Source organism: Phyllobates terribilis, unplaced genomic scaffold, assembly GCF_046119375.1.
Source record: "Phyllobates terribilis strain yellow unplaced genomic scaffold, ASM4611937v1 Scaffold_327__1_contigs__length_2127877, whole genome shotgun sequence".
Taxonomy (NCBI): Eukaryota; Metazoa; Chordata; class Amphibia; order Anura; family Dendrobatidae; genus Phyllobates; species Phyllobates terribilis.
Genome location: NW_027363087.1, coordinates 664,196 through 684,228, shown reverse-complemented (window position 1 = coordinate 684,228; position 20,033 = coordinate 664,196). Strand labels below are relative to the sequence as shown.

The window sequence follows — 20,033 nt, the reverse complement described above, 5'->3', positions numbered from 1 at the left end:
CTGAATTACACCGCACCGTCTCTGAGTGGTTCCTGCTACCCCCATCTTCCACGTCGGCTGCCCTGAGGCCATACCCCTCCCGTTGGGGGTTATACTATCACGCTGCACATTTCTACACCGGCCTCAGCGGTCTGCCCTGCAGCGGCAGCTCCATAGCTGCAAATCAACGGGTGGCGTAGTCGACACTCAAATAACACCTATCAAGACTGCCACACACTGAGTTTGACTCCCTGGGCACGGACCGGGTCCCCGCCACTCGGAGACTACAACCCTCATCTGATCCGGTTCCGGGTAAGCCCCCGTGCGCGAGACGCTGCGCGACACAGCAGGCCCAGGGGCGCGTCACCGGCATTCAGAGAGAAGACGCCGGACAGGTGAGTATAACTTTATTTGTTATTTTATTCTTTTTTTACAGGTACAATGGTACCCAGGTCTGGATGAGAGTCTCCTCTCCTCCAGAACTGGGTACCATCCGCACATAGAGACGCATAGAAGCCGCTTGTACAAATGTACAGTCGCGGTTTCTGTGCGTCTCAATGCAAGTCAATGGCGGGAGTTCCGCAAAATTAATTGACATGCTGCGGATTTATGAGCGCTGCAGAAACGCTGCGGAAAAATCCACAGCATGTGCATAGAACATGCGGAATCCCCTTGGGGACCATGGGGTGCGGATTACCTAGCGTTTAACAAGCGTTTCCACTGCGGAAATTCCGCAGCATAAACGCTTGAAAAACGCTATGTGGGCACGCAGCCTTAATCCATGCCGTTTGCATGGATTTATATAGTGTGACCTAGTTGTCAAGCACTTTCCAAGTGATGCTATTGCCTGGAAAGTGCTTGTCAATCTGCATGCGGAAACGCATGTGGATCCGCATGTATTCTGCAGGGAAAACGCATGCACAATCTGCATGCGTTTTTTCTGCCAGGGAGATGCAGAAATGCTGCAGAAATTTTCTGCTTCATTTCTGCATCGTGGGCACATAGCCTATAACTGAGAAGTGTGACGTAACGTGACGGGAACACGCAATCTGTGACGTCCGCAAAAGGGAACCGCCCCTAAACACAAACCAACCAATGACAGAACAGAACTCACGCCCCTTTGTTACGGCGCACGCACGGCTCTGTGACGTACTCAGTGGGAAGGAAGAGGAACCGGTGGCGCTTGGTGATCAGAGATGGTGGCCGTGATGATCCCGCAGGCCTGCTCGCAGTGTGACGCTGGGGAGAGAAGCTGAGCCCGGCGACTGCGATGGTCTTCACGGTGAGCAGACGGAACATCGTGCCCGCTTTATCGTGCGTGTCACTGCCTGGAAAAAGAGCGGAGCCTGACTGGCCGTGTAGGCAGCGTGCGCGCTGCTGGCCGGGGCCGTGCACTGGCTCAGTCATGGCAGGCTGCTCACTGCGAGGTCTGCTCTCCAGACGGGAAAGACCACAGTGAAAGCTGTCACATCTCCCCGGCCACGGGGGTCCCGGACTCTGCATTCTATATCCGCCCTGTAGGGGGAGTGCCAGACACCACCGCTATGAGTGCAGGGCTGGCATCACCCGCTGCTGACTGTCCTGTACATGGGGCCATTGCCCTGACTGACAGCACCGCGTACTCTACTGACTGACAGCACCGCGTACTCTACTGACTGACAGCACCGCGTCCTCTACTGACTGACAGCACCGCGTACTCTACTGACTGACAGCACCGCGTACTCTACTGACTGACAGCACCGCGTACTCTACTGACTGACGGCACCGCGTACTCTACTGACTGACGGCACCGCGTACTCTACTGACTGACAGCACCGCGTCCTCTACTGACTGACAGCACCGCGTCCTCTACTGACTGACAGCACCGCGTACTCTACTGACTGACAGCACCGCGTACTCTACTAACTGACGGCACCGCGTACTCTACTGACTGACGGCACCGCGTACTCTACTGACTGACGGCACCGCGTACTCTACTGACTGACGGCACCGCGTACTCTACTGACTGACAGCACCGCGTCCTCTACTGACTGACAGCACCGCGTACCCTACTGACTGACAGCACCGTGTCCTCTACTGACTGACAGCACCGCGTACTCTACTGACTGACAGCACGCGTACTCTACTGACTGACAGCACGCGTACTCTACTGACTGACAGCACGCGTACTCTACTGACTGACAGCACGCGTACTCTACTGACTGACAGCACCGCGTCCCCTACTGACTGACAGCACCGCGTCCCCTACTGACTGACAGCACCGCGTCCCCTACTGACTGACAGCACCGCGTCCCCTACTGACTGACAGCACCGCGTCCCCTACTGACTGACAGCACCGCGTCCCCTACCGACTGACAGCACCGCGTCCCCTACCGACTGACAGCACCGCGTCCCCTACCGACTGACAGCACCGCGTCCCCTACCGACTGACAGCACCGCTATGAGTGCAGGGCTGGCATCACCCGCTGCTGACTGTCCTGTACATGGGGCCATTGCCCTGACTGACGGCACCGCGTCCCCTGCCGACTGACGGCACCGCGTCCCCTGCCGACTGACGGCACCGCGTCCCCTGCCGACTGACGGCACCGCGTCCCCTGCCGACTGACGGCACCGCGTCCCCTGCCGACTGACGGCACCGCGTCCCCTGCCGACTGACGGCACCGCGTCCCCTGCCGACTGACGGCACCGCGTCCCCTGCCGACTGACCTGTAAGTGGGGCCATTGCCTTGCCTTGACTGACAGCACCGTGTGCTCTACTGACTGACAGCACCGCGTGCTCATCATTGTGGCAGGTAGTGATGGCTGTAGTAGGCTCCTGCCTGGACATTACTGCCATCATTTATTTGACTGTGATTGACAGCGATTATTTCACTGCCTGACTGACCTTAGTCGGTGCGGATCCATGAGGTTTTGCACATACTGCGGACACTAGCCAGACCTACCTGTGGGGCGATTGAGTTCATAAGTTTGCAGTAACATATGAGGTATTACTGATAAACCCGTTCACAGTGGCCCCCGAGGTGGGTATGGGTTTTTGTCACATGTGGCAGCACATCGTGGGACTTTACCCTTAGGAACAGACTTGCATGTACCGAATTCTAAAACTCGGCATCTTCTCTGAAGAATTACTGTAGTTGTTTTTCTTTATAAATTCACCAACACCTGATTATTTCATTGTCTGCGCTACATGTAAAGAATTCCATTCTTTAAGGAAGAATTTGGAGCAGATCTGTTTCAAAATCCTCCAGAAATAAACTTTGTAAACCTAGCCATTCATTCTGTGCATCATGTAATCAGCTAGAACTAGTACCACTTCTGCCTTCTGTAATAACTTATCATCTCATACACTATTCTCATCAGTGACCAAATAGATTATCAGTTTACAGTCAGGAGTCTGAATGGTCATCATCTTTATTGTAGCTGGCTAACTGGAGCTGTGTAGCCATCATCATTACTATGATAGGAGTTTGTTTCTACCTTTTGGAAAAGGTTACATTAGACTCATTATGCAGCATGGTCTGGTGACTGAAATGGTGACATCCATTAGATAACATGGTACTTCTCAGCAATGGTCATAAGATCACATAACTTAACTGAGGAGAAAATAGCCTTCATTTTATAGATTTTTTTAAGTAGTCTGGGACCCTTGCCATTGGAATGGTCATGTCTGTGGAGCTGAAAGAAATGGCCAGAGTGCTGTACTCTAGTCCGTGAATGGAGAAGCAATGGGCATGCTCTTCCTTCTAACTCCTCCTCCCTGACATTGTGTAGTGAGAAGGAATGGTGGATTCCCCATCATCTCTAGATTGTTAGTAGTAGCTGTGCTGTGAGTGACTCCAAAAGCTGTAATCCGTACAGGTGGCTGAATATCTGTCATACGTGTCAAACTCTGTCCTGTGGGCGAAATCTGGCCCTCAGGGTGATTTTATTTGGCCCGTGACATCAGAACCACCACCCCTATGTGGGCCCCATTATACTGTATGGAGGACTATGTGGGCCCCATTATACTGTGTGGAGGACTATCTGGGCCCCATTATACTGTGTGGAGGACTATGTGGGCCCCATTATTCTGTGTGGAGGACTATGTGGGCCCCATTATTCTGTGTGGAGGACTGTGTGGGCCCCATTATTCTGTACGGAGGACTGTGTGGGCCCCATTATTCTGTACGGAGGACTGTGTGGGCCCCATTATTCTGTACGGAGGACTGTGTGGGCCCCATTATTCTGTACGGAGGACTGTGTGGGCCCCATTATTCTGTACGGAGGACTGTGTGGGCCCCATTATTCTGTACGGAGGACTGTGTGGGCCCCATTATTCTGTACGGAGGACTGTGTGGGCCCCATTATTCTGTACGGAGGACTGTGTGGGCCCCATTATTCTGTACGGAGGACTGTGTGGGCCCCATTATTCTGTACGGAGGACTGTGTGGGCCCCATTATTCTGTACGGAGGACTGTGTGGGCCCCATTATTCTGTACGGAGGACTGTGTGGGCCCCATTATTCTGTACGGAGGACTGTGTGGGCCCCATTATTCTGTACGGAGGACTGTGTGGGCCCCATTATTCTGTACGGAGGACTGTGTGGGCCCCATTATTCTGTACGGAGGACTGTGTGGGCCCCATTATTCTGTACGGAGGACTGTGTGGGCCCCATTATTCTGTACGGAGGATTGTGTGGGCCCCATTATTCTGTACGGAGGACTGTGTGGGCCCCGTTATTCTGTACGGAGGACTGTGTGGGCCCCGTTATTCTGTACGGAGGACTGTGTGGGCCCCGTTATTCTGTACGGAGGACTGTGTGGGCCCCGTTATTCTGTACGGAGGACTGTGTGGGCCCCGTTATTCTGTACGGAGGACTGTGTGGGCCCCGTTATTCTGTACGGAGGACTGTGTGGGCCCCGTTATTCTGTACGGAGGACTGTGTGGGCCCCGTTATTCTGTACGGAGGACTGTGTGGGCCCCGTTATTCTGTACGGAGGACTGTGTGGGCCCCGTTATTCTGTACGGAGGACTGTGTGGGCCCCGTTATTCTGTACGGAGGACTGTGTGGGCCCCGTTATTCTGTACGGAGGACTGTGTGGGCCCCGTTATTCTGTACGGAGGACTGTGTGGGCCCCGTTATTCTGTACGGAGGACTGTGTGGGCCCCGTTATTCTGTACGGAGGACTGTGTGGGCCCCGTTATTCTGTACGGAGGACTGTGTGGGCCCCGTTATTCTGTACGGAGGACTGTGTGGGCCCCGTTATTCTGTACGGAGGACTGTGTGGGCCCCGTTATTCTGTACGGAGGACTGTGTGGGCCCCGTTATTCTGTACGGAGGACTGTGTGGGCCCCGTTATTCTGTACGGAGGACTGTGTGGGCCCCGTTATTCTGTACGGAGGACTGTGTGGGCCCCGTTATTCTGTACGGAGGACTGTGTGGGCCCCGTTATTCTGTACGGAGGACTGTGTGGGCCCCGTTATTCTGTACGGAGGACTGTGTGGGCCCCGTTATTCTGTACGGAGGACTGTGTGGGCCCCGTTATTCTGTACGGAGGACTGTGTGGGCCCCGTTATTCTGTACGGAGGACTGTGTGGGCCCCGTTATTCTGTACGGAGGACTGTGTGGGCCCCGTTATTCTGTACGGAGGACTGTGTGGGCCCCGTTATTCTGTACGGAGGACTGTGTGGGCCCCGTTATTCTGTACGGAGGACTGTGTGGGCCCCGTTATTCTGTACGGAGGACTGTGTGGGCCCCGTTATTCTGTACGGAGGACTGTGTGGGCCCCGTTATTCTGTACGGAGGACTGTGTGGGCCCCGTTATTCTGTACGGAGGACTGTGTGGGCCCCGTTATTCTGTACGGAGGACTGTGTGGGCCCCGTTATTCTGTACGGAGGACTGTGTGGGCCCCGTTATTCTGTACGGAGGACTGTGTGGGCCCCGTTATTCTGTACGGAGGACTGTGTGGGCCCCGTTATTCTGTACGGAGGACTGTGTGGGCCCCGTTATTCTGTACGGAGGACTGTGTGGGCCCCGTTATTCTGTACGGAGGACTGTGTGGGCCCCGTTATTCTGTACGGAGGACTGTGTGGGCCCCGTTATTCTGTACGGAGGACTGTGTGGGCCCCGTTATTCTGTACGGAGGACTGTGTGGGCCCCGTTATTCTGTACGGAGGACTGTGTGGGCCCCGTTATTCTGTACGGAGGACTGTGTGGGCCCCGTTATTCTGTACGGAGGACTGTGTGGGCCCCGTTATTCTGTACGGAGGACTGTGTGGGCCCCGTTATTCTGTACGGAGGACTGTGTGGGCCCCGTTATTCTGTACGGAGGACTGTGTGGGCCCCGTTATTCTGTACGGAGGACTGTGTGGGCCCCGTTATTCTGTACGGAGGACTGTGTGGGCCCCGTTATTCTGTACGGAGGACTGTGTGGGCCCCGTTATTCTGTACGGAGGACTGTGTGGGCCCCGTTATTCTGTACGGAGGACTGTGTGGGCCCCGTTATTCTGTACGGAGGACTGTGTGGGCCCCGTTATTCTGTACGGAGGACTGTGTGGGCCCCGTTATTCTGTACGGAGGACTGTGTGGGCCCCGTTATTCTGTACGGAGGACTGTGTGGGCCCCGTTATTCTGTACGGAGGACTGTGTGGGCCCCGTTATTCTGTACGGAGGACTGTGTGGGCCCCGTTATTCTGTACGGAGGACTGTGTGGGCCCCGTTATTCTGTACGGAGGACTGTGTGGGCCCCGTTATTCTGTACGGAGGACTGTGTGGGCCCCGTTATTCTGTACGGAGGACTGTGTGGGCCCCGTTATTCTGTACGGAGGACTGTGTGGGCCCCGTTATTCTGTACGGAGGACTGTGTGGGCCCCGTTATTCTGTACGGAGGACTGTGTGGGCCCCGTTATTCTGTACGGAGGACTGTGTGGGCCCCGTTATTCTGTACGGAGGACTGTGTGGGCCCCGTTATTCTGTACGGAGGACTGTGTGGGCCCCGTTATACTGTACGGAGGACTGTGTGGGCCCCGTTATACTGTACGGAGGACTGTGTGGGCCCCATATTGTATACTGGTTGGCCTGCGACATTGTCCACGTTTTTCATTTTGGCCCTCTGTGTGTTTGACGTCTCTGATCTATGTTGTAATGTACAGGATCTCCATAAATAGATGAAATAGCACATTACTGATGGGAGACACGGTCCAGTAATCTGAGTTCAGCTGCTGCACCTGGCAGAAGAATGTGGCTTGTGCCCCCCGCAGCGCTGCAGGGAGTTTCAGATTTGCATTTTCTTTCTCCCTTTTAAAAGAAATGTTGTACCTAGTAATGGAAAGTAAGACCGCCGGATTCAGAGATGACAGAGATTTAGGAAAACTGGTGCAATGGAATAATTGCTATAGCAACTAGTTTGCTTCCTTAATTATCATATGGGCTTCTGAGAAATTTAGAGAAACCAAGAACAAGAAAAATACCCAAATAACTGAAAGTAGATGTATAAATCGCACAGTGCAAAAATAATAATATATAATAAAGGGTATTTAGTTAACATAATTTTGATCAAAATAATGTGAAAGCCATCCCGCCACTTCACGGCAACCCTTATGGGACAGTCCTAACTCTAATATTAAAAACCTTACCATTTGTCATTTCTGAGAAATTGAGTCTGATTGCTAAGATCAAGTGCGCAGGTTTTCAGAATTCGCCCTTTATGCCTATTCGGCAAAGATTTTTGTAAAATCAAAATTGTATCCAGTTATAATCATGGCTAAAGGTCAACGAAGCCTTGAATAGGTGGCATATGTAAAGACTTTTCCTTAAGTTTGTAACACTGTATATTTTGCATGTACTGCAAATACACCAAGCGTATGGACAAAATAAATCCATAGGTTGTTACCAAGTTTGTTGTCTTGGCCTCAGGGCTGTGGAGTTGCAGTTGGTATAAAATGGACCGATTCCTAAAATATATAATAAATTGGGTACAGTAGTACAATGCAGGATGTGCTGTAAATGTTTTCATAAGAATTTGGGAAAGTTGTGAAATGTCCTATAAATGTCTGTTCTGTTCCTGATGTAAGGGTCTCTGCTTAGGTGAGGTGAATCTGTGCTGCACTTTATGTACACGCTCAGCAGTGAGGCCGTGCTGTGAAGACGGACATCAAGGGGGCGAAGGTTTGGCTTACTGACTCCACAGCCCTGCTTGGCATACGTTCAGTGGGTATATGGTGACTATACCTTTCAGTGCAAAGTGGCCCATTATGGGAAATAATCTAGCATTTTTCTATTGGCCATGTAAGCACCTGTATTGTGTATGGGTGCATATGACTGGAGTGTCCTTTCTGTGCTTATATATATATATATATATATATATATATATACTGGTGTAATATTACTGTGTTTTCATTTACTTTGTTTAATTTCAAATTCTTGTTTTTCTTCTGAAAGAAAAATAAGATGCCGAATCTTGAGGCCCAAGTAACTAGCAGCTTGCTGCAATTTCCGGAGATCACAATAGAAGCTCTCCAGGAGGATGAAATTAACCTGGAATCTGTCTTGCGTGCAAAGTTTACCCCAGGTAAGAGATATGTAACATCTAATAGAACGATGGTCTGTTTGCTCATTATTTTACCAAATGAATGGTAAAGGTTTTTTTTTCCAGTCTTCTTTAATCTTTTCTGATAAGTGATGATTGTTAGATTGGTGGGGTAAAAGTAGGACTAAAGTGGAGTTCATACAAGCGTATCTTGTGGTCGTATACGGGCTGCATCGCCTGACCTCGTGGCCGGCTTCCCAACCTTAGCTTACAGCCTCGGGTCTGAAGCGGTACGTTTTGGACCTTGTGCTTCATATACGGACTGTGAAATACAGTTGTGCGAGCCCTGCCTTACACCGAATTATCCCCTATACTATGCAGCTAACTCTCTGTTGTGGGGGCATATGCCCAGTGTTTCTTGTAAAAACTTATATCTTTAATCTGTTTTTACAAATATGAAGTTATAGGCTCAGAAAAGGTTGGCAGTGCATGTGTGTAATTTAATTTATTTCTCTTTTCTGTAAAGGGAGAGCTGGGCTTGCTTGGCTCGCATGTGGACCCCAGCTTGAAGTTACCAATTCAGTAACGGGTGAAAGACTTTCTGCATACTGTTTTAGCTCAGTGACTGAGAGACCTCCCACTGTTGTCGCTGTCAAAGAGTTTTCATGGCAGAAGAAGACAGGACTTCTTGTGGGTCTGCTTGAAGCAGAAGGCAGTGTTCTTTGCTTGTATGATGTCGGCATTTCAAAAGTTGTTAAAGCAGTGGCGCTCCCTGGCTCGGTAAGCACTTCTAAACTTGATTGATTTGCTCGATCCTTTTTGGGAAACTGTTATAATTTATATATTTTCTTGTGCTTTCAGGTAACGGCTGTTGAACCCTTAGTGAATGATGGCGGAGCCAATGCCAGTACTCAGCATTTACACCAGAGTCTAAGATGGTTCTTTGGCGTGGCAGCTGTGGTTACAGATGTTGGGCATGTTCTTCTTATTGATCTATGTTTAGATGATATCTCTTGCAATCAAGATGAGTTGGAAGCGTCAGGTATTTTTCTTAATAAATCAGGATTTTTAAAAGGTATTTTAACAAAACTAAATCAAGTTGTGTTAAAGGGGTGACCACATTTTAGTAATTGATGGCATATTACTAGGATTTGTCAGCACACAATAAACACAAGGGGTCTGACCTCTAGAGCACCCAACAATCCTAGGAATAACATTTCCCTTCTGAACATTGGTGTGAGGCCACCTGCTGCGGCACTTCTTCATTCATGTGGATGGGGCTCTTTGCCTTTCCCAGCACAGTTCAGATATCACGACCACCTTTGTGCAGAAAAAAAATTAAGAGCCCCAACTGCGCCCCCCACCCCAAATTGGTTTGGGGCCCCAGAGATCAAGTGATGGCATATCACATATCAGCATTATGCTATTTACTTGATTTGGAATTCCCTTTATGATTTCACAAAACAACATAATGCCATTAACCTCTTTAGTGCCTTTGCGATATACTGTCTGTATTCATTCCTCGTGGTTTTTAAGATGTCTGCTTGCTGTCCTTTATTAGTAATATTCATTGTTTGCTTCTGGTGGATAAACATTTTGCACTGGTCATGTGATGGGCACATAGCTACAGCGCTGTGTACACACGTGCTTCTCACTAAATTACAATATCATCAAAAATGTTATTTCAGTTCTTCAATACAAAAAGTGAAACTCCTATATTACATAGAGTCATTACAAACAGTGATCTATTTCAAGTGTTTATTTCTGTTAATGTTGATGATTATGGCTTACAACCAATGAAAACACAAGTCATTATCTCAGTAAATTAGGAAGCCTTTGCAGGTGTTTCTTAATTCTAAGCATTTAAAAAGGTCCCTTAGTCTGTTTCAATAAGCTCCACAATCATGGGGTAGACTGCTGACTTGACAGATGTCCAGAAGGCAGTCATTGACACACTCCACAAGGAGGGTAAGCCACAAAAGGTCATTGCTAAGGAAGCTGGCTGTTCAGAGTGCTGTATCAAAGCATATTAATGGAAAGTTGAGCAGAAGGAAAAAGTGTGGCAGGAAAAGGTGCACAAACAACCGGGATAAACGCAACCTTGAAATGATTAAGAAAAGGCCATTCAAAAATTAGGGGGAGATTCACATGGAGTGGACTGCTGCTGAAGTCATTGCTTCAAGAGCTGCCACCACACGGACGTATCCATGACATGGGTTACAAGTGTCACATTCCTTGTGTCAAGCCACTTATGACCAATAGACAACGCCAGAAGCGTCTTACCTGGGCAAGGAGAAAAAGATCTGGACTGTTGCTCAGTGGTCGAAGGTGTTGTTTTCAGATGAAAGTAAATTTAGCATTTCTTTTGGAAATCAAGGTCCCAGAGTCTGGAGGAAGAGTGGAGAGGCCACAATCCAAGCTGCTGGAGGTCTAGTGTGGAGTTTCCACAATCAGTGATGGTTTGGGGAGCCATGTCATCTGCTGGTGTAGGTCCACTGTGTTTTATCAAGACCAAAGTCAGCGCAGCCGTCTACCAGGACATTGTAGAGCACTTCATGCTTCCCTCTGCCGACAGGCTTTTTGGAGATGGAAATTTCATTCTCCAGCAGGACTTGGCCCCTGTCCACACTGCCAAAAGTACCAATACCTGGTTTAAAAGCCATAGTATCACTGTGCTTGATTGGCCAGCAAACTCGCCTGACCTTAACCCCATAGAGAATCTATGGGGTATTGTCAAGAGGAAGAGGAGAGACACCAGACCCAACAATGCAGACGAGCTGAAGGCTGCTATCGAAGCAACCTGGGCTTCAATAACACCTCAGCGGTGCCACAGGCTGATCGCCTCCATGCCACATTGCCGCATTGATGCAGTAATTGATGCAAAAGGAGCCCCGACCAAGTATTATTTACTGAACATACATTTCGGATTTTATTTCATTTTTCAAGCTGTTATAAAGTATTCTAATATACTGAGATACTGACTTTTGCGTTTTCATTGGCTGTAAGGCATAATCATCAATATTAACAGAAATAAACACTTGAAATAGATCACTCTGTGTGTAATGACTCTATATAATAGATCCCTCTGTGTGTAATGACTCTATATAATAGATCCCTCTGTGTGTAATGACTCTATATAATAGATCCCTCTGTGTGTAATGACTCTATATAATAGATCACTCTGTGTGTAATGACTCTATATAATAGATCACTCTGTGTGTAATGACTCTATATAATAGATCACTCTCTGTAATGACTCTATATAATAGATCCCTCTGTGTGTAATGACTCTATATAATATATAAGTTTCACTTTCTGTTTTGAAGAACTGAAATAAATTAACTTTTTGATGATATTGTAATTTTGTGAGAAGCACCTGTAGTTATGAGCTATGCCCGTATGTGTCTTGTATTACCAAGACTGACTTTCACTAGGCAAATTAAAGGTTTCTATTCAATTACATCAAATGGAGGTATTGAAAACTGTAGAGAATTAATGTAGAAAGTCTATTAAAATATTGTATAACTTGTATTTAAAGAAACCGTAATATATTTAAGGGAAGAAGTAAATTTAATCTAGTGTAAAACAGTAAAGAGAGGCGAGGGATTTGCTGCAGTGGTATCTTTCATTTACACATTATAGCACTTGCTCACTTAGTTTGGGAATTAGTCAGACATCAGCATAGAGAAGACCCAAAATGGATAGGACAGACTGCACGATGTAAAATGTGTCAAATATTCCTATTGTTTTTCTACCCTCCGCTCCTCCCTCCTGTCCTTATATTTGTTGCAGGATCTGTCTTTTGGTAGGACATAATGAGACTTGGTGTAAGGAGAAGCACAAATCAAGATGGTGCAGGGAGGTGGCGAGGGTGGACTTCGGTTTTGCTTCAGTTTGGGCATTTTAAAATGTCCAGAACAAAATGGGTATCTAGGAGCGAGCTTTACTCCAATGTTCTTAATACGGACAGACCTTTTTCAGATTCCCAATTGTTATTCAAAACTCCTTTTAAGTGGTCACTGATTCTATAACCAACGCTGAAATCAATACTACAAACCGCTCATCGCTTTTTGCATGTTTAACTTGCTGCCTCCTGATAAAGTGGCTGAAGAGCTGACTAAAATGTAGTTTTTTTTATTTTCCCTTTTAACAAACGTTCTGCGGCTGTTGGTATTATTCCCCTGTACCTGGGATAGGTTGTGTTGGATGTAATGACATGACAGCGTAGCTCTTCTCCTAGGGGTTTTCCAGGGGGTTCCTGGCCCTTGTAATGACTGTAAATGCTGGAAGTGAGATCTGAGAGTGATGAGATTTTTTTTTCCAAAACTCGCCATTCCCTCTGAAAAAAAAAACCACAGCTAAAATGTGTTTTATATCACCTTACTGCTGGTTGTACTGCTGTATTATAGCCATGCTACTTTTCTCTGTGTTCTGCATAGGGGCAGGAGAGCAGGAGCCCCTCAGGTCTGTATAGGACACATCATAGCTAGTCTTTACTTAACAACTTATTCCACTGAAAATCAGAGAGGAAATGTAACAAATGTTTGTTCCTCATGTACAAACACGACAGCTTATGTAATTACAGGCAAATAGACTTAAAGGGGTTGTCCACTACTGGGACAACCCCTTAAACGAAATGTTCGGCCCCCAATAAAAAAAACCCTATATTCACATCCCGTGCCGGCTTAGTTCCAGCGGTGTCAGCACTCGCGGTCCCGGGTCTGTGATGCGGTGGAATGACCTGTGATGCCCGGCGCCCAATCAGTGCTGGCGTCAGTCTGCGCCTTCGTACAAACTGAACATGGAGGATCCCAGATTTCTTCTTCATGTTTAGTTTGTCTGAAGGCCGGGACTCTGACGCCAGCACTGATTGGGCGCCGGGCATCACAGGTCATTCCACCGCATCACAGACCCGGGACCGCGAGTGCTGACACCGCTGGAATGGAGCCGGCATGGGAGGCGAGTACAAGTTGTTTTTTTTGTTTGTTTTTTTTATCAGGGCTGAACGTTTAGTTTTAAGAAGGTGTTAGTGACAACCCCTTTTAATGTTGAAATGCTTGTTTCTGTCAATTTATTTATAGACCTTGAAGTCATTAGTGGGATACCTGCAGAAATCCCTAAACTCCGAAAAGCGGCTAATCGAGAGAGACGACACATAGGTCTTCAGCTGCTTGCACCTTCTGGAGCCATGGTCACCACAGTCAGCTATATAGCTAGAACTAATCACCTGGCTGTAGGATTCTCTGATGGATACCTCTCTTTATGGAACATGAAAACTTTAAGACGAGAGTAAGTAAAGTTTTGTTTATTTTTCCATATTCAAATGCATTACTTCATTCTTAGATACATTTCAAGATTTTCCCTCACGTGGCTGTATTAAGCTTGTTTTATTAGGGAAAATTGGTATTTTTTTCTGGCCACACATTATTGTACATAGTAATTTAATATATAACTTTGATTAAAATGTGTGTATATAATGATTTTTTTCAAAGCTACGGCATATACTCGTGTATAAGCTGACTTTTTCAGCACATTTTTTTTTATGCTGAAAAAAAAAAAACCCTCGGCTTATACTCGAGTATATACTTACATTCTGGCTGTGGGGTGGGAGAGGTTGCGGCGGAAGAGCGGTGCACAGGCAGTAGCCGGCTGCTGCAGCTACCATGTGTGCCTGCTGCTAAAGAAAATTAATATTCACTCTTCTCCACGCCCATGGGGGTGGAGAGGAGTGAATATTCATTTTCTTTAATAGCGCACACTGTCAGTCGCAGCCACTGGCTCAGCGATCCTCTGTGCACGCTATTGGAGCACACAGTATCGCTGAGCTGCTGCAGGAAGCCGACTGCTGCGACTGACACTGCGCTATTAAAGAAAATGAATATTCACTCCACTCCACGCCCATAGTCCCGGCGTGGAGAGAAGTGAATATCCCGGCAGCTCACCTCAGCGTCTGAGGGCGCATGGCAGTGGCGTCATGCGCTCATCAGCTGCTGGAAGAACAGGACGCAGCACTGGAGCAGAGGGAAGGTGAGTAGAAGTGTTATTTTTTTTCATGTGTGCATTGATGGGGGGCCATGCATACCAGGATTGGGGATGAGGATGATATGCACACCAGGATGGGGAAATTTACCAGTAGCTGCTGCATTTCCCACCCTAGGCTTATACCCAAGTCAATACATTTTCCCAGTTTTTTGTGGTAAAATTCAAGGCTTATATATATATATATATATATATATATTTTTTTTTTTATTCTGTCCAAGTTGCATTGAAAGCCAATGGGAGGTGGGAAATGCTTAACCCCTTTACCCCCGAAGCTTGTTTGAACGTTAATCACCAGCGCAATTTTTACAACTCTGACCAGTCTCCCTTTCATGCAATAACTCTGGAACGCTTCAACGGATCCCACTGATTCTGAGATTTGTTTTTTTTCATGACATATTGCAATTTGTGATAGTGGTAACATTTATTTGATATGATTTACGTTTATTTGTGAAAAAATTCGAAATTTGGCGATAACTTAGAAAATTTTGCAATTTTCAAACTTTGAATTTTTATGCCCTTAAATCAGAGAGATGTGTCACACAAAATAGTTAATACATAACATTTCCCACATGTCTACTTTACATCAGCACAATTTTAAAACCAACATTTTTCTTTGTTAGAAGGGTTAAAAGTTGACCAGTGTTTTCTCATTTTTACAACAAAATTTACAAAACTATTTGTTTAGGGACCACATCACATTTGAAGTGACCTTGAGGGGCCTTTATGACAGAAAATGCCCAAAAGTGACACCATTCTAAAAACTGCACTCCTCAAGGTGCTCAAAACCACATTCAATACATTTATTAACCCTTCAGGTGCTTCACAGGAATTGTTGGAATGTGGAAGAAAACACTGAACATTCTACTTTAGACCCAATTTTTTTTTTTTTCATTTTTGCAAGCGTAACAGGATAAAATGGATCCCAAAGTTTGTTGTGCACTTTCTCCTGAGCACGCAGATACCCCAAATGTGAGGGAAAACCACTGTTTAGGGGCATGGTGGGGCTCGGAAGGGAAGGGGCCTTGACTTGGCTATTTGAATGTAAAATTTTATTTTTACACCAGGACACACCGGAAGCAGAATACTACTGTCAACATTGTTCCTTGCTCGTGCTGATGCATCGGCATGGGATAATGATGAGGGCAGCATTGATCACCCAGCGCTTGGGAACAGCGTTAACTTTACCACTGATTCCCAGGTGCCAGTTCGTGTGCTCCTGATGCAGCACACAGTTGCCACACGTATGTCACACAGGTACACACGGACACGGTTATCTCCGGTACCAGTATTTCCTTTACCGGAAATATCAAGATGCGTGAAACCGGCCTTACTCTGGACTCAGTCTGGCCTCTGTTTAGCTGTGTCCTGTTTTTCAGTGGTTCACAAAACTATGCCCGACAGCACTTTTATGCACGCCTAATAAAAAGACTGACAATGTTGGATCACAGGCCAGACGGCGTCCACGGTGCCTCCATCTGCCTCATTACAGGGAATCTTCCGCTGGGGGTTCCTTCTGAATCGCATACTTACAAGGAAGCCCTAGCGTAAGCGCTCAGCACAGAGCGCAGGATAAATGTGAGCCGAGCCATACTGCGATCTTTGGGAGGCAGAATGAACAAAGCAGCAGATGAAGAATTGTTTTAATTTTTTACGCTGTTCCTCATGCGGTGTGAGTGATTAGATCGGGTTTTTATGTTTGGTAGCTGTCACACACTAAAAACATTTTTGTTTTTTTGCATCACTATATTTTGAGAGCTATAAGTTTTCCATATTTTAGCCGACAGTCATGTGACCCCTGACGAAGCTGCTAGTGGGCAGCGATACGCGTGGGTGACCACAACGGGTATACTAACTTTGACCTCTTAATAGCGCATACAGTTATTATATTACACTCTGTATACTTTTGAACTCTATGAGTGCCTGCATAGTAGATGGTTTATGATTAACATTATGATCAGGATGTTTAGGCGATATTATTAGATGTCCTCCTCTCTTTTGATTGATCCTATTTATGCATCTTGTATTGTATCAATATTCTATATACTACTGCACTTTATAGTCATTCACTATTGAACCTTATGATCATGTACTTTTCTATCTTGGGCTATTTATGACTTTCTTTATGGTCACTATGACACATGTCTTGAATGATGACTGATTTTTCTATTCTAGTTAACCTGTTGGTGCATGTGTGGGATATTACGCCCTCACATGGTTTTGCTTTCCTTTTTTAAATGCTTTTAATGTTTTTTGTGTGGTCTAATGTCTTTTTGTCAAACTTCTGTTCAATAAAATGTTATATATTTTTGTAATACAAATATTTGGGTGCCTGGCTCTTTGTACCTGTGGCTCTTTCTCCTTCTTTCCACACCATGGCAATGATGTCACTGGGTCTCCGATTCAAGAGCAGAGCGGCATTTGTTTTTCTGCTCGCTCGCTAAATGCTGCGATCGCAGCATTTAAGGGGTTAAAGTGCTGGGAGCGGTGCGGACACTGCTCCTGGCTCTGGGTTCCAGGTATCAGCTGGCACCCGCCGGCAACCGCGGCTGCACAACTTGTGTGGGCGCGATCGCCGAGAAGTAATAACACTTACCTGGTCCATAAGGTCCAGGGCACAGGGACGTATTATTACGCACAATGTTAGAAAGGGGTTAAAAAATCTGAACATTTTAATGTAATGATTTTGAGAATTTGGAAAAACCAGAATGAGCACCAAAAATGATTTTCACTGCAGGCGCTATGTAGAGCACTTTGATATTTTGCTACAGACTCAATCAAACATCTGACCACAATGATTAAAGCGAACCTGTCAGCAGGATTTAGCCCTTTAAATTAAAGGCATGGCGATAATAGCACTGTGGTGCTGATTACTGATACCTGATGTGAAGGGATCCGCTCAGTGGCTGTTGAATACTCACCTTTATGACGTTTTCAGAGAATGACGTCTTGTGTGCGTCAGAGGCGGTGCATATGCAGTGATGGCTGCGTTGTGGAATTTTATAAAGTATGCGAGTCCCTGAATAATCTGTTACCTGCTCCAGAAATAGAGGAGTCTGGTGTGGAGGGGTGGAGAACCAGAAGACGACCCAGCCCCCACGCCCTGTCCTGAAGCACAAGACACCATTTTATGAAAACTTTATAAGATGAGTAATCAGCAGCCACTGAGCGCATCCCTTCACACCAGGTATCATATTAATCAGCATCGCCGTGCTATTATGGCCATGCCTTTAGTTTATAGGACTAAAATCTGCTGGCAGGTTCTCTTTAACCGGTGTGAAACGTGCTTGCCGGCGCTTAGTGTGGTGGGCTGCATCATGTTTGTACAGGCCGGATATCCAGAAGCCGTGATGTGTTATTATAGCAGCTCTGCATGCAGTTATCATCTGGGATAAATCATAATTGTATGTCGCTTTGTGTAGGACATTTTAATGACTTAATGTGTGTGTATATATATATATATATTTTTTCAGATACCATGTTCAAATTGAAGGGGCAGAGTTCCTGTTTTCTCCGTCACTTTTCAAGAACCTGAGAATGACCCCCGAAACTGCTGTTACCTTTGGGCTGTCCAAACGAGTCAAAGGTAATTGTTAAAATCCAATTACTAACATTGCATCCTTTCCCCAAATTATTTTACATTTCAAAATTAAGAGTTCTGTATTTTGTCATTTCTTTAGCTCTCCAGTTATGTTCTCATCATAACCTTTTAATCTTTTCTACTATAGTGGTAGAGATTTAAGCTTTCATTTGCTGCAGTTGGCTTTTGGGGACAGAAAACGTTTACCATCAGGACAAATTATGTATGAGGTAAGATGTCTGTATATTTTTATTCTGTATGGTTTGTAATGTAAAGGGGGCATTCTCAAGTTGTCTGTAGAGCACCTCACAGCTCTGAACCCTCCTTACTTCCTTGGTGAGTGCTCCTCCTCGAGTGACACTTCTGGTCAGGAGCTTTGTTTTATTACAACATTCACACTGTCATTGTTTGTTCTGTTACCACTTTATTTACATTATGGATGTATACACATTTGACTGCTTTAGGATCTTCACCCACCTCCAGCTGGTGGTCACTGTTCACTTTCCACTACATCTCTCCTGTGTCCCTTGCTGTCTTTGGTTATGTTTAAGTCCTTGCATATATTGTGTAGGGATTCATGCTCGGCAGTAGACTGCTTTTACACAGGCACTGGATTTTATTTTTTAAAGAAAACAAAACCATAAACACAAAATCCCTAGCCTTGTCCAGGCACTAACTGAACAAAATAGACCTTGGCTACTCATACACGACTCAGCTAGTCCAAGTTTGGTCAAACAAAACTGCTATTGTCCAAAGCAACCACTCATATTTGCAGTTTGGCGCACATGGCCTGTGTAGTCTCTTCTCAGAGTGGAATTCTGGCTTGTCTCTCTCTAACATCTCCAACACAACCCACTCTGCTTAGTCTTCCCCAGCTGACTGACTAAGGTGAACACCTAGCCTGGCTATATGCAGAGAAATCCAGGTGCACTTAATCAGAATCTGTAGGGCTAGGTTTTAACCCTTTGCACCATCTGCCAAAACAGAGCCTATAGGGCTTCAAATTGATTCAAATGTGAGGCTTGATGAGCTGCCACTAGATTCACACTGCCTGAATTATAGACGGCATGAAACATCGTGGTTGTACGATTATAGCCGTGTACACTTTTCACTGGAACCCCGCAGCATTTCAGAGAAAAATTTGTTTGAAAAGCCAGCCATGGACTATAGAAATAGACCTGACAAATCCGGCATGGTCCTTGGCTCACTTGTTCCTGCCCGCTCCAGTTGATTGATTTTGACAGGTCTCCTCCTATGTACACACACATGGTACAGACCTGTCAACCACCTGGAGTGGGGCAGGGAGAGGCTAGACTAGGTATATCTATTCCTATAATATAAATCTATCTATCTATATGTCAATTATTCTTTCTTTATTTTTTTTTACAGAACTTGGAATACTGTGAGGAAAGGTATAACCTGGATCTTTCAGCGAATACCCTATTTTTAAGAGGTCAAACAAACAGCATGAAGTTACTGGGCTGTCAGACTATAGAAAAATTCCATGCTCATAGCGAAAGAGAAGACGGTCTCCATGATGGTTTGTTTTTCTGTATTTTTCTCTTTCATGTCTTTTATTATGTTTGCAAGGCATATACAGAAACTGATCTGAAATTTGACTATGTAGAGTACAACAAAGTCTTATCTCATACATCATTGTTAATCAGAAGCCGACTAGATTAAGTTTCTTCAAATGTAAAATATTTGGACCATCCTGGTCTGTCTGTACACGCTATTGTATACGATCACTTTCAAAAATTGGAAAATCCCTTTAACCCCTTAATTTTGGGGTCTTTAGGACAAATATATATTTTTTTCATCACATTTTTTGAAGATATAGCTGAATGAGGGCTTGTCTTTTGTGGAATGAATTGTATTTATAGGTGGAAATAGAAAAAATTACAAATGTGTGTATGTGTGTATATAA

General features: G+C 46.0%; 1 pseudogene; it reads left to right on the top strand.

The window, feature by feature from the left end:
* The first annotated feature begins 1,097 nt into the window (after positions 1-1,097).
* LOC141221659 (protein ELYS-like) overlaps positions 1,098-20,033 on the top strand; it is a 116,321-nt pseudogene continuing 97,385 nt past the window's right edge.